General features: G+C 42.7%; 1 pseudogene; it reads left to right on the top strand.

Moving 5' to 3' along the window:
- The first annotated feature begins 6,820 nt into the window (after positions 1-6,820).
- Positions 6,821-7,301, top strand: LOC102874730 (annotated as a pseudogene).
- Positions 7,302-16,082: the final 8,781 nt, after the last annotated feature.

Below are 16,082 nucleotides of genomic sequence, written 5' to 3' on the forward strand. Positions count from 1 at the left end.
TATATATATTGTTGTTTATTGCTGTTATGTGCCGTAGAGTCAACTGCAACTCAGCGACCCTCTATGTTCAACAGCCCTAAGCCCTACTCCTTCCTGTGCCAATCTCATTGTCTCCAACACACCTACCCCCATTACCCTAGTGACTGAATAAATCCATCTCATAGATGATCTTCCTCTCCTGCCTTGCCCCTCCACCGTCCCAAGCATGATGCCTCTCTCCAAGGACTGTCCTTGCCTCCAAGCAGAAGTCTGGTTTCACCCTCCAGGACGAACCTGTTTGTTTTCTTAGCAGTCCATGGTATATTCAATGCTCTGATCCAACACCACAGCTCAAAGGCATCCATTCTATCATCCCTAGTCATTGCCCAGCTCTCTGATGCATAGCAAATGATTGCAAAGACTGTGATCTGTATCAGGAGCACCTTAGTCTCCAGTCTGACATTGTTCTTCAATACTTTGGAGAAGTCTCTGACAGCGGACTTTGCCAATTTAATACGCCTTTTAATTACCTGGCTTCTAGTGCCAAGAGAGTGTTGTTTGCCAAGAAAACTAAAGCTGTTAACAATCTCAGTCTCTTCCCTATCTATCATGATGCTGCCAATTGGCCCAGTTGTGAGAATCTTTGTTTTCTTGATATTGAGCTTCAGACCACTTTGCAAATGTAAGACTTCATTCCTGTCCCTACTCTTAAAAGGTGATTGTTGATTACTGTCAAGTCGAGGTCCACTCATAGAAACTCTATGAACAAAAGATCTAATGCCTTTCCATGGCTATTGTTGTTTCTCATACTTCATTGAGTTTCCAAAGGCATGCCGTTTAGGAAGTGGATGCCACTCCTGCTTCCCAGCCTGTTTTACAACTGGGAGCTCCTCCAAACACTGTTCACAGTGGGAAAGCATTATGGTATTTGATATCCCCATGGCACAAAGTTCAGCATCACAACAAACCCAGGTTACTTCATACAGCACATTGACAAAGAGTGATGTGCAAAGTGTAAGAATATTCCTCCAGATAGAACAACACCAGTCTTATTTAGCAGTGGTTAAGTGTTGTTGAGTAGAATATGCCTCAAAGTAAGCTTTGCACAAAAGACCTGAACTCTGTTCTATAATTAACATCATTTCTATTCATTTATAAGAGAGTTTGTAGAGTTTCCAGAGGCATCTAGCTTAGGAAGGGGATGCCACTCCTGCTTCCGAACATGAATCTGGAAGCTCATCCGAATATTGTACATAATGGGTAACCATTATGGTATTTGACACAATATTTGTTCCAAGTATGGAACAGTGTTCAGCATCACAGCAACTCTAAATTGTTCAGTACAGCAAATAGACAAATAATTGCACGGTCTTTTAAAGAATATTCAGTCTAAAATTAACAAATATGGATTTTTAAAGCCACGCCCTCTAGCAGGCCTTCATCCTTAGTTTAAGGCTCAAGGGCCACCTGCTTTGGGGTGGAAAAAAAGAACAGTAACACACAGCAAACATGACCCCAGAAACCTCCCTTACTTGACTGCCATCCAGAGACTGCCATTGAGTTGCTAGCCAGTCAGCCAACTCCTAGAGTGGAGGGAGAGTCCAAGGCCCCAGGCCTGCCCACAGACCCATTCCCTCATTATAGATCTTAAACCCACACCCTTGAGCAGGCCTCCACCCTCAGTCTAAGGCTCAAGGGCCACCCACTTTTGAGGCAGAGGGAGAACAGTAACACACAACAAACACAACCCCAGAAACTTCCTTTATGTAACTGTCATCCAGAGACAGCCATCAAGATGCTAGCTAGCCAACAAACTCCTAGAGTGGAAGGAGACTCCGAGGCCCCAGGCCTCAAGATTACAGAAAAGAAAAAAGTTGCACACAAAGACATGAAGTAGGATTCACCAGGCATAAGCATCAGAACAGAAATAAGTGGTTTTACCAAAATACAGCAGCTTGAATTTTAAAAAGTACCAAATGGGGTGTTACTTTTCCAACCTACAGTGCCCTGGTGGTATAGTGTGTTAAGTAATGAACTGTTACCTGGACATTTCAAATCCACTAGTTTACTCAGATGGAGAAAGATGGACAGTTTCTTCCTATGAAAATTTATAGTCAGAACCATGATGGAGCGTCGCCATGAATTGGAATCCATGGCAGTGGGTTTTGGATTTTGTGTCACTTGCAAACTGCATGTCTTTAATCATCGTCTGCAATTTTAGGCCCTTAGTTTCTGTGTTTTTATAATGTTGGGGTTAGGGTAGCAATGGTTCAGAATCCTGGGTGCTCATCACAAGCCCCTGGAAAGCTTTAAAAAAGAAAGAAAATTCTGGCTCACATGATTCAGAAGAACTGGATTGAGGCCTGCACTTTTTTAAGATACTCCCAAAATGAGTCTTGATTATCAATCTAGTTTGGAACCATGGCTAGATCTGTAAATAATGAACCAGCTCTTAATACTGGGTTATTATAATCACTTTGTGCTCTCAAGTTGATTTCTAATCAAAGCGATCAAATACATGTATCCCTCTCTATGTGTGTGTCTGTGTGTATATGTATGACAGAGTCGACCTGCCCTATAGCATTCCCTAAATTATAATCTGTCCTCATGGCAATCACAGTCAAGAAATCAAGACATGTTGCATAGAGGAAATCTGTTGGCAAGAACCTCTTCCAAATTCTAAAAAACAGTTCGAAGACCGAGGTGTTTATGAACTTGGCCATAGTTTTTTCATCCACTTCCTATACTCTTGAAAGTTGGACAATGAATAAGGAAGACTGAAGAAGAATCAATGCCTATGGATTGTGGTGTTGGCAAAAAGTATTTAATACTCCATGGACTTCCAAAAGAACTAACAAATTTGTCTTGAAGGAAGTTCAGCTAGAGTGTGTCTTTGAGGCAAGCCTGGTAACAGTCTCGCTCACATTGGGCCTATTTCCAGGAGTCCTTGCAGAGAGACTTCCTACTGGGAAATGTACCGGGGTCAGTGAAGGAGAGGAGGCCCTTCAATGAGATGGATTGATACAGTGACTACTGCAGAGGACTTAAGCGTCACAGAGCTCATGAGGGTGGTGCAGGATAGGGCGAGTTTCATAACTGTTGTTTCTAGGGTTGCTATGAGTTATACTCCATTTGATAGCACTTAACAACAGTCTTTACTGTGGGACATTATCAGGCTTTTTGTGCAGAAGAGCTGCTGGTGGATTTAAATGTCAGACATTTTGGATAGGAGTTCAATGCTTTAACCATGGCATCACTAGATCTTTTGACTCTGATTTTTTAATTTTGTTTTAAGAAACAACAACAACAAACCTCTTCTGTCACGTCAGTTCTGACTCAGCACCCCTTCATCAGATTTCCAAGATTATAATTCTTTATGAGAGTGGGAGGAAACGGTCCTCTCTTTTCCTGTAGAATGGCTGGTGGTAGTTGTTACATGCCGTCATGTCAAAACTGACCCATAGCTGACCCTCCAGCAGGTTTTCAGAGGCAGTTGCCTATCCTTCTCCCACAGAGCTGCTAGAGGATTCAAACGGCATGATTTGGGGATTGCAGCTCAGATTCTTATCCCTAGCCCCCCAGAGCTCTCAGGTACTTCCTATTCATCTGAAAGGTGTACGATGAGTAAGGATGACAGAAGAACTGAAAAAGCCTTTCTGTTGTGGTGTTGGAGAAGAGTACCGAATATCCTGTGGACTGCCAAAAGAACAAACAAGCCCTGTGTTGAAGGAACCAGAGTGCTCTTTGGAGGCGAGGATGGTGAAACTTCGTCTTACAAACTTTGGGCATGTTTTTAGGATGGGCCAGCCATTCTCCTATGAAGGGAAAAGACGTCATTCTCGGGAAGGTGGAGGGATCAGAAAAAGGGAAAGACCCTCAGTGAGACTGACTGACACAGTGACTAGAACGATGCACTGATGCACTCCGGCCTACCACAGGACTCAGGATGGCTAAAGATTAGGGAAGATTCTTCACTGGGTCTCTGTGAGTTGGAATCAACTTGATAGCAACTACCAACAATACCTAGGAAGCTCTGGTGGTCTAGTCTGTTGGGAGTTTTGCTGCTACCCCAAAGGTAGAGCCTGTTGGTGCTTTGAAACCACCAGTAGGCTCTATCTAGCAGAGAAAGATGGACGGTTTCCTCCAATGTGATTTATGACCTCAGAAACCCAGTGGAGGGAGGGCCAGTTATTAGTTACTTTCAACTCCACCCTAATGAGTTTCTTTTGTTGAGTTGACACAGTACCTACTTGCATCAGAATAAATTAGGAGATTGTGTTAAAAGCACAAATTTACATATATTTCTGGTGACCTCCTGCATATGACTTTTGTTCACCAAAGTTTTTTGAGAATCACTGAATGTCCACAGGGCATGTGGTATTCTTTTAGGTCACAGACTGGCTACCTCCATAATTCCTTTTGAAGCTGCACATCACAGCTGCACTAATGGACAAGCCTTAGGGCCTTTGCCCTTAAGAATCCTTTTACTTGGCTGCCTTTCCCACTCCTGGTAACACAGACTGAGTGGGTTTCTATTAGCATTAATAGTTTTATAATGCCCTTTATTCTGTGTTCTCTCTGCTAGCATGAATAGGAGGAAGAAAAAAAAAGCATAAAAGAGAACAAACAGATAAGAAGAGTGAAACAGTAGAGAAAAAGTGCTAGAAAAATATATAATTACTGGGAAATACAGATTCTATACAATGCAGAATTTAATAATAAGGCAGTTCCCTTTGATTTCCAGGTTTGCCATTTCCTAGTGGCAGGAATGAAGTGTAGGGTAGGTGGATATCAAATGAATATCTCCTGGATGCTGGATGTTGTTCTTGGCTCTGGATGTGCAATATGGACTAAGGAAGACAGGGTCTGTACCTTCGTGTAGGGGATTAGGGTCGGTCTGGTATAAATAAATGAGGAACATAATTTCACACAGATCTAAGTGTTAAGAAGAAAAGTAGGGCAGTGAGATATTTGGGCATGCCTAGTTTTAGATTGGATTGTGGGGGGTGGCCAGGAGATGCCAAAGGACCTCTAATGGCATTGTCGTTAGGGAGCTGTGCTGATAACCCACACTGTGGACCAGTGGTTTGAATCCACCAACAGCTCCTCAGAAGGATGAGCGGTCTCCCGTGTGATTTATGGCCTCTGATACCCAATGGAGGGTCAGCTTTGAATCAGTTCTGACTTAACAGTGATGAGAGAGAGTGAAGATGACATGAGCTGCTTATGAATATTAAGGTCTTAGCAATGGGATAATGGCCTGGGCCCAACAGTCATCATCAGGATAAAGCCTTAATGGTGTTAAACACAACACTTAATGATGTTGAACAGAAACGCTTTAACCAGGTAACTGGGAACAAGAGTGAAGATCTATATAGTTATGTTGTTGTTGTATCATTGAATCACTTGTTACTCATAGTGACCCTATGTACAACAGCCTTAAACCCTGCTCGATCCTGTGCCAACATTATTCTCTGACACACCCACCCCCTTTATCCCAGTCACTGAATCAGTCGAACTAATCGAGGGCATTCCTTTCTTGTGCTGTCCCTCCACCCTCCCAAGCATAATGTCCAAAAATCCAAGGACTGTGTGTTATTTAAATCTAGAAAGATTTCCTAGTATGCTTCAGAGTTCTTAGAGGAGATAAAAGTTGGAGTTGGAGGCAAGCGCTACAACCATGGAGGCCTTGTGATATTGTTAACTGCTTCGCGTTGGCCTCACCCAGTGCATCACAGAACAAAATGCTACCTAATCCTGCATCATCCTTATCATCATTCGGGAACTGGGTCCTGGTGATCAGTCAGTTTTCACTGATTGGTATTTGGAAGTAGATCACCAAGCTTTTCATCTTAGTCTTAGCCTGGAAGCTCTGCTGAAAACTGTTCAGCGTCAGAGCAACAGAGAGGCCTCTGCTCACAGATGGTTGATGGGTGGGCATCGAGTGCACTGCCAGGAATGGAAAGCTAGAATTCTACCGTCTGGCATGGAATTCTACCGCTGAATCATCCTTATAAACCAAGCATGGGCTTGGTTACAAGTAGGAGAGCCTTTGTTAGAAGTTTGGCATGATCTGTTTTTTTCCCAATTTTTTTTTTTAAATCTGTCTCTGCAGTTTCTTTGGTAATATTTTAATCAGCATTTCTGGTGGTGTGGTGCATTATTATATGTTGGCAATTCTAACCACCAGCTGCCCCATGGAGAAAGCTAGGCAACCTCTTTTTGTAAAGATTTGTAGCTTCAGAAACCCAGCAGAGGGTCCCAGTGTGTGAGAACTGACTCTGTGGCAGTGGAGTGCTTGATGCCATTGTATTTAAAGTCCTAGTTTACACAGCATATTAAGTCCTAGCGCAACAATTTCTACACAGATTATTCCATAATATTACTTGTATTTCCCACAATATGTCAACATTCTCATTCATTGTGTTCTAATTGTACCATTTCCAGCGTCTAATTTCCCTTACCATTCCATCTTTAGAGTAATTCTTGGCCATTTGGTCTCATAGAATTGAGTTTTCTAGAAAAGTTTTTTAAATTTGGATGATATTCATCAATTTATGAACCACCCTGTTATTTAGCTAATGGTGACCTCGAGGGACAAATTCTGTTTAAGGTTTAAAGAATATCTGAAATCGTTTCAGGGAGTCCTCTAGTCTCAGCTTTACCAGTGTAGTCTTGGACTTTTTTTAAGAGTCTGAGTTCTGTATCAAATGTTCCTCCTATTCCATCAGGATCCATCCATGTGGCCCTGTCTGATGTTTTAAAAAATTCTAGGGGCTGCAGGCCGGAGCAGGACTGGTTGGGCGCAGGAGGGAGCAAAGCAGTGCCTCCAGCCAGAGAGATGTAGCACAGAGCCTTCCTCCTCGCCCTCCTGGCCCTCTTGGCTCTCACTTCCACAGGAGCCAAAAAGAAAGGTAACATAAAGAAGGGTGGTCCGGGGAGCGAATGCGCGGAGTGAGCCTGGGGGGCCCTGTACCCCTAGCAGTAGGGACTGTGGAGTGGGTTTCCGTGAGGGCACCTGCGGAACCCAGATCCAGTGCATCAGGTGCAGGGTGCCATGCACCTGGAAGAAGGAGTTTGGAGCTGACGGCAAGTGTAAGTTTGAGATCTGGGGTGCGTGTGATGGAGGCACTGGCACCAAAGCCTGCCAGGGCACACTGAAGAAGGTGTGGTACAATGCCCAGTGCCAGGAAGCCATCCTCATGATGAAGCCCTGCACCCCCAAGACCAAAACCAAGACCAAAGCCAAGAAAGGGAAGGGAAAGGACAAGAGGCCTGAATGCCAAGGAGCCTGGCTTCACCCTCCTGCAGGCCCAAGATAAAACCCACCAGTGCCTTTCTTCTACACTAGCTTTATCAATCATGCTCCGCCTCTTCTCCTCACTCCCCCACATATATCCCCTCACTCAAGTACCCAGAGTGGGGAGGCTCCCCGAATTCTGGGAAGTTTGGGTCTCCTCCCAAAAATATTTGATTCCCACTTGTCCTCCCCCACTCTGTGTTCTTTCTCACAATGACACCATAACTAAGAAACAAAAGAAACCACTTTTTTTTTTTTCTCCCCAAGGGGAAAAAAAATTCTAACGAGGCTACTCGTAAGGCAAAGGATTGCAGTTAGGAGGGGCGAAATGTTAACAGCAGAGATACTTGATTGGGGATTTGTTGTTGTGTGCAGTCAAGTCGGAACTGACCCATAGCTGAGCCTCCAGTGGGTTTTCAGAGGCAGTTAATCACACAGAAGGAGAGTGCCCATCCTTCTCCCACAGAGCAGTGGGGCCTTTGAAGCAAATGCCTTTGGGATTGCAGCACAGTTCTTTACCGTTAGACCACCAGAGCTCCCTAAGATTGGAGACAGTGATCCAGGAAAATGAAACAAGGGAACTAACTGCTGTAAAGATTAGGACTGCATTTTATACGTAAGAACTCACTGAGCTTGCTGATGAACTATTGCTTTGCCAGTCTGTAAGAGCATATTCTCCCCATATTTTCTCTTTCACGATTTGACAGCTTTGTGGTGATAGGTAAGACTGAGAAAGCTTAAATCCCACTTCCTGCCCACGTCTATTAAATTTAGGAATAAGGCAAGAAACAGAAGCATTAGTAAAGCTGAAGTGGTTGTGTTTTGTTTTTTAAATGTAAGGTTTCATTAATCAGAATTCAAGGAGAACTGGAAAAGCCCCTTTTGTGTCTTTCTCTCATCTAGACCTGCTTTATGTGTACGATCTCCTTTACCTTCAGGAACCAGGCTTGTACTTCCCCTATTTCACTTCGCTGTGAGGACTGATTGTTCTTCCTTCATAAGTTAAATTATCTGCTTATGTTTTCTCCAATTCTTTTTTATTTTCGTAATTCATTTTGTCTATTCCCCCTTTTGTAGTCTTCAATATGGATTGAAACTCAAAATCAAGAAGACAAAGATTCTCATTACTGGGCCAATTGGCAGCATCATGATAGATAGAGAAGAGATCGAGGTTGTTAACAGTTACAGCTTGCTCGACTCCACAATCAACACTCTTAACACCAGCAGTCAGGAAATCGAAAGATGAAATGCATTGGGAAGAACTGCTGTCAGGGACCTCTCCAGAGTGCTGAAAAGCAACGGTATCAGTCTAGACCAAGGTGCTCCTAATCCAGGCCATGGTCTTCACAATTACTTGCTATGCATCAGAGAGCTAGACAATGACTAAAGATGAATGACAGAAGAAGAATCAATGCCTTTAAGTTGTGGAGGTAGAGAAGAGTCTTGCACATACCATAGACTGCCAAGAAAGCAAAGAGATCTGTCTTGGAAAGGGTGAAAATAAGTTTCTGCTTAAAAGCTAGGATTTTGAAGCCCCGTCTCACATACTTTGGGTACATGGCCATAAGAGATCCATCCTTGGAGAAGGACATCATGCCCGGAATGGTGGAGGGACAGCACAGGAGAGAAAGATCCCGGATGTGATGGATTGATACAGTATCTAGGTCAATGAAGATAGGTTTGTTGGAATCAATGAGACTGGCTCAGAAGGCTTCAGAGCTATTGTACATAAGGTCACTATGAGTCACAGGCAGTTTGGTGGCACATAACCACAACATTCCCCTTTTTAAACTGTACTGGAACCCAATTAAAGAGTATAAAAGTATTGACATTCCAAATGCTCGGACTTTCTAGTCTGCAGGTTGTTGTTTTTTTGTTTGTTTGTTTCTTTTTTTTAAATGGGCAGGAGGATTTCTTTCCCCTTATAATTCTTAACACTTTATTTCTATGTTGTTGTTACATGCCATCAAGTCAACTCTGACTCATAGCAAACCTATATACAACAGCTCTGAACCCCGCTCTATCTTGAGCCAATTTCATTGTCTCTGACACACTGACACACTTACCCCCATAATCCCCGTCACTGAGTCAATCCATCTCATCCAGAGTTTTCTTCTTTTGTGCTGAATACTTGCCTTTTATACTCATGTGCTGTTGATATGTGCCGTCAAGTTAGAACCAACTCATGGATAACCCTCCAGTGAGTTTTCAGAGGCTGTGAATCACAAGAGAGGAGATTGCCCATCTTTCTTACTTTGAGCAGCTGGTGGATTTGAACTGAATAGTTTAGGGTTGGCTGCACAATTCCTTGACCATTAGGCTGCAAAGCTCTCTTTTATATTCACATAGAACACACTGTTGTTATGTGCCATCAAGTCACCTGTCTCTGAAGCCTGCCCTGTCCTGAGCCAGTCTCACTGACTCTGACACCTACTTTTGTTACCCCAGTTACTTTATCAACTCATCTTATGTGAGTTCTTCCTCCCTTCCACTGACCCTCCACTCTCCCATAGCAAAATAAATTGGTGCTTTTTTCCTACCTAAAGAGTAACTGACTTAATATATTTGAAAAATAATATTTATGATTCATGTTGCAGCTTTTCTTTCAGTGTTTAGTTATTAGTGTTAGATTATGTTTCTCATCCTAAATTATGAATGAGTGTCAGATTGTAATAAAAATAAATGCAGCATCAGAAGAACTGGTTCTTGACATGGCTTTAGCATTGACTAGCTGTGTTGTTGAATCAGTCCCCTCATTGGGGACTCGCTGGATTCCAGTTTCTTCAGGGTTGTGAAAAATCATCTCCACGATTCCTTCCAGCAGGTTCTTAGTCTAGTCTGGAGAATGGACATAATGACAAGGACAATTCAGACGAAAGCATAGGTGGGTTCCTAGATGTCATTGCTTTAACTGAGTACATCACTGCCCTCTGAACTCTATATTCACTAAGGTGATTAAAAGCACTTATGCCCCATTCTCTTCTAGTTTAGATCCTGGGTGATGTAAACAGTTAGCACTTGACTACAGACCTAAAAATTGGTAGTTGGAGCTGCTCAGGGGCAGTGTGTCAGTAAGCCCAGTGATCTTCTTCCACAGAGATTGCAGAATCCCTGAACTCACTGCCTTTCTGACTCATAGCAACTCTCCATGGCATTCCAGAGTCTGTAAATCTTACTGGGAAGAGACTGCCTGCCTTTCTCCCTCCGAGCCTCTGGTGGATTTAAACCACTGGAGATGCTTGACCTTTTGGTCAACAGCACCAGCAGCTATGCTCTGTGCCACCAGAGCATCTTCCATTGAGATTGCGGTCATCAAAGCCCTGTGTAGCTGTTCAACTCAATACCACATGGAGGTCTCGATTCAGAACTCATTAGACCCCAGTGGGTGAGGTTTGGCTTTTCTGCTTTAATTTTGTGTGGTTATCTGAAGCCATATCAGGTTATGAGCTAGTTGATTAAATGTGCTAAGGTCAGGAATTCTTAGTGGTTAGGTCAGATTTTAGGTATATACATAGCACTAGTAAATTGCAGAAGTTGTGTTTTATGAGATAAGCCATAGAGTATTTCAAACTATGACTCTGCATTGTTGTTATTTGCCACTGAGTGGGAAGGGACTCACAACTGACCCTTCAGTGAGTTTTCAGAGGCTGTAAATCACACAGGAGGAAGTCACTCGTCTTTTTCCACTACAGAACAGCTCGGAGATTGGGTTGTCAGTATAACGTCTTACACTAAGCCACTAGAGCTCACTCTGTAGTTCTATAGACCAGTGCATATAGACATGAGATGGAGAGAGAGTTAATAAGTTAATAAGGTTAATGTTTTTCATCTCTTACCAGTGTGTCATTTGAGGCTGTGAGAGGTACAGGAGAAAGGAATTAGAAATTAGGAGAGGGCGAAAGGGGGTTGATTGGGAGAACGTGAATTTCACAATACTGAAATGAATTGGCTGTGCTGAGCTCAAGGCCCTGCCAAAGGTCAAGTATTTCCATTTGGGGAGGTGATTTAAAATTAAAACCTCTCTGCCCCCAATTTGATATCAAGAGAGGTTTCCCTTAAAGTAATGTGATTATTATGTGACCCAAAATAGTTCTGATCTGTAAATGAAATTCAAACACCTTTTACCTTTCTTAATTAACTTTTTCTCCCCCAATTTCATGCTTGTTTTTCTTTCCCCTTTTTCCCCTCTCAAAGAAGACATCAGCTATCTGCACCTCCTCCACTTCTCCATCTGTCCTTTTCCTCCTGGTTGGAAGATTTTTTTTTTTTTTACTTTATATTTATTTTAATTAATGGATTTGAATCACAAGTGGTGAAACAGTTGATGTTCAGCTTTGAGAGGCAGTGAAAGGGAAAAGCCTCTTCCTTTACTCGGCAGGAAAGAACTGGATGTTCATTGCTGGGGCATGCTGGGAAAATGACTGGAAGGTCAGGCGAAGGGCCCAGCTCTGTGTCCTTCCAGAGGAACAGCTATCACCACTGATCAGAGACTCTGAAGGTGGGAGAAAATTCTTTCAAATGGAATTGTGCTTTTCTGGGAGGTGCATGGGAAGAAAATTGTTAACTGCTGTTGAGTTGGCTCTGGACTCATGTTTCATTGGCTGACTTTTGGAAGTAAATTGCCAGCCCTTTCTTCCTCCTCTGGAAATTCTGCTGAAGCCTTTTCAGCATCCTATGCTGTAGACTCAGAGGTGACCCCTAAGTGACCCTCTGGCAGGTTTTCAGAGGCAGTTGAACACAGGGGAGGAGTTGCCCATCTTTCTCCCTTGGAGGCCTGGTGGGTTTGAACCACCAGAGAAGTTCAGTCTTGGATTAGCAGTTCAACCCTCTATAGACTCCACCTCAGGGGTTCCCTGTAACAACATAGGCCTCCAGTTAGAGATGGTGGTGACTGTTACTTTAGGAGCAAAATGGCAGGATGAAGTTTAGTTACTTGAACCCTGATTTACAAAATACACCATAAGTTTATCATCTTTTCTTCTTAGCTGGACAACAGCAAACAGTACCTTGTTTGTGGTGGTTTTTGGGTTTGTTTGTTTGTTGTTGTTGTTTTAACCTGTTAACGTGGTTCGAATCCATAGGAGAAAGATGGACAGTCTCCTTCTGTGTGAGTTACTGCCCGTGAGAACTCACAGCAGTGTCATCTATGAGTTGCTTCAGACTTGATGGTTCAAAGCACAACTCCCAGCTTAAAGGGACTTGATGACATAGTGCACAGCATGTTTCACTGATGTGTCTCCAACAGTTCTGATCCACAAGCTACTGTGGGGGGAGATGGGCAGGCCCCTCCTTTGAAGGTTTACAGCCTCAGAAACCTCAGAGGGTCAGCTACCGGTCATAATGGACTCCAGAACTGGGTGACAGTGAGTGAGTGTGTGAATGTGGACCTGGGGACAAAACCCGAGACCATTTGACTCATTGTCTCTGAGTCACAGTTGACTCACAGCAGACCCTCCAGCTATGAGATTTTCAGAGGCATGAGAAGAGACTGCTCATCTTTTTTGCAAGGAACAGTGGGTAGATTTGAACCACTTACTTTTGTGTTGGCAGCACAGTTCCCTACCTACTAGATCACCAGAGCTCCCTGATTTGAAATAAGGATGATTTTCAACACTGTTGTTTCCTTAGAAAGGTGAAATACTAATAATCATAGTGTTCTATTTTTTAAAAAAAGAAATACTTGGCCTCAGAGGTGCTCGGTTATAACCTTTCAGAGAAAATATAAAATACAAATAGTCTACAAGGGGAGCAGGAAGAATCAACATGGAAGGAGTGATGGCTGGAGAACACACTGGTTCTACTCCCATTCCTAGGAGACTGTGTGTAGTAAGTCAGTTAACTTCTTAGAACCTTAGTTTTCTAATTTTTAAAGTGAATATTTAATCTGGATGGTTTACCATTTTCTTCTCAACTTCAAAATATTATATGAATAAAAAATTAATTTTGTGAAGTAATATAACATCACATTCTGAGATACTGCAGAACATTGCAAATGAGACACCCCCCGCCCCTGTATTCTTATAATCAACATTGTGAAGGGACCCTCAGTTGTAAGCTTCTAATGATGCCCAGTGTCTCTTTTGTGTCTGTGTTATCTTCTCTACTTGGAGTAGATCAGATTGACTTCTCCTGAGAACAGGTTACTGGATAAAATGAGCAAGAGCTCTTCTTAAGAGAAGAGCTATCACACTTGTTGTTGTTGTTATGTGCCATTGAGTCACTTATGACTCATAGTGACCCTACGTACAACAGCTCTGAACCCTGTTCTATCTCGAGCCAAACTCATTGTCTCTGACACACCTATCCCCTGTCACTGAGTCAATCCCTCTCATCCAAGATCTTCTTCTCTTGCTCTGCCCTTTTCAACCTTCCAAGCAAGAGTGCCTCTCCAAGGACTGGTCCTTCCTTGCAACATGCCTAGAGTATGTCAGACAGAGCTTCAGAATCCTTACCTCCAAGGAGCGGCCTGATTTCACCCTCTCCAGGATGCACTTGTCTGTTCTCCTTGCAGTCTACTCTTCTCCAACACTACAACTCAAGGACATCAATTATCCTTTCATCCTTAGTCATTGCCCAGCCTTCTGGTGCATAGCTAGTAATTGTGAAGACCATGGCCTACATCAGGTGCACCTAAGTTTTCAGGCTGACATCGTTGCTCTTTGTTGCTCTGGAGAGGTCACTGACAGAAGGTCTTTCCAATGCAATTTGTCTTTTAATTTCCTGGCTGCTGGTACCAAGAGTGTTGATTGTGAAGCTCCTGCTTTTTCAAAGTTTTCATTTAAATCACTTTACTTTTACAAAAAACCCACTTTAGTAGCTGTGTTGGTGAGCAGAAAGAAATCCAAGGAAGAGTTTTATGGGAGAAGAAGGCTAAACCTAGGGTTCAGTGTTTGTTTTGCATGCAGCAAGCCCATTGAAGAGAAACAGCATGCACCCTAAGTAAGGAGAGGCATCTCCAAGCTGTAGCCACTGGACTTGGGCTCAGCATCTCAGCTCCAAGCTGCCAGAATTTGAACTCTATCTGTGAACCCTCTGTGTTATTTTAGGTTTTAAGTGTTATTGATGTGACTTGGTAGGTTATATTTTTTTGTTCTAAGAATGCTCAACAATTTCCCCCACTTAGTTAATAGTAGCTAATTCTTCACTTTATACCATTTCAGCTTACAAAAGGTTTATTTAGCAGGACTGCTTTACTTTCAGATAGTGGGGAAAATCTGTGTTCTTAACGTTCTACAGTACCTTTTTTAAGGGAAAAGTCCTCCAACCCCCTGTCATTCTAAGCAAAAGTGACCATAAAATGAGAGTAACTCGTTGTTATTGGAAAAAGTCAAGCATGCCTTGGGTTAACTACATATTTAAACAGGACATGCTGAGGTAATTGACATCCAGAGTCAGTGTGCCTAGAAATTCCTCTAAAGCAGCCACGTTTTAGTTTAATTAGATAATTAGCCCTGGCCAGCCTGTAATGAATGCACAGGCAATTAGCAATGAATTTAGGGAGCTCAATCCTATTTTTCCTCTTTTGTGTTCTTTTGCCTTCATTAACAACGCTAACCACTGAACAATTTATATCTTCACACTAACAGTCAACTTTATTATCATCAAATGGTTTACAAACGATAAAGCAATGAGACCCAACTTGCGTTGTGCAACATTAAGCGATTATGTTAAGTAATGCCATTTATTTGTCTCCCCATTCTGCTGCTGTATTATGTCAAAGAACAGGGCTTTTAAAAAGCATGCACACTACCTTGGTTTTGATGATTTTTCATTTGTGAAATCCAAGCAAAAGAGCAAGAGACACCCCTCAACTTGGAATTCTTTCTCAGTGGCCTTTGTGATGCTGTTTTTAGGTACCATCAAATAGACTCTAACTCATAATGACCCTATGAACAACAGACCTGAACCTTACCTTACATTGCTCCATTTTTACCATCTCTGACACACTTGAGCCCACTGCTGCACAGTCATTGTGCCAACTCATCTCACTGAGGGTCTTCCTCTCTTTCTCTGACTCTCTACCTTTCCTGGCATGATGTCTTTTTCCAAAGACTGGTCCTTCCTAATAGCATTCCCAAAATATGTGTGACAAAGGTTTACTATCCTTGCCTCTAAGAAGCACTCAGAAACAATTCCAGAGCTGACCCATAGCAAGACCCTCGGAACAGAGCTTTTCTGAAATATGCCTTGAAAAGTCTTATGATTGAATTATTGAGGAGATAAAGTTCAGTAAGTGAAAGCTCCGCTGTATCATTGCTTTCTGTTTGGGAACGGTTTTCAGTCTTACCAATGATAGAAGGAACTATTCTAGTTTTCCCTTGCATCCAGCTGCTTTCCCACTCATCTGCCAATTCTTAGGTCAATGGAAGAAAATAAGGGAGTAAAAAGAGAGGAATTCAGAAAGGGAGGAGAGAGCTCCCAGACGCAGAAGAACAGAAATTATAAGGAAGAATTGGTTGTATTCTCAAGACTCTGGACATGAATGAGAAGAAGGCACTTTTTTTTCTCTGCCTCTTGGCATTGCAATTACTTCCTCATAGTTTTGGTGGCTTAGTGATAAAGAATTGCCCTGCCAACCCTCAAGCATGTATTGTTACTGTTGGTACCAACCCATAACCGACCCTCACGTAGGTTTGCAGAGGCAGTTAATCATTTGGGAGGAGACTGCTAGTCTTTCTGCCAGAAAGCAGCTGGTGGCTTTGAACCACATACTGAGTCATTGTATCGAAAGGAATTGGCAGATACAGAAGAATTTAATGAAATAACATTTGAGCCAGAGCCTATGGTGATGGAGGCAGAAGTT

The sequence above is a fragment of the Elephantulus edwardii genome, unplaced genomic scaffold (assembly GCF_000299155.1).
Source record: "Elephantulus edwardii isolate Elephantulus edwardi_28Jun2011 unplaced genomic scaffold, EleEdw1.0 scaffold00074, whole genome shotgun sequence".
Lineage (NCBI taxonomy): Eukaryota > Metazoa > Chordata > Mammalia > Macroscelidea > Macroscelididae > Elephantulus > Elephantulus edwardii.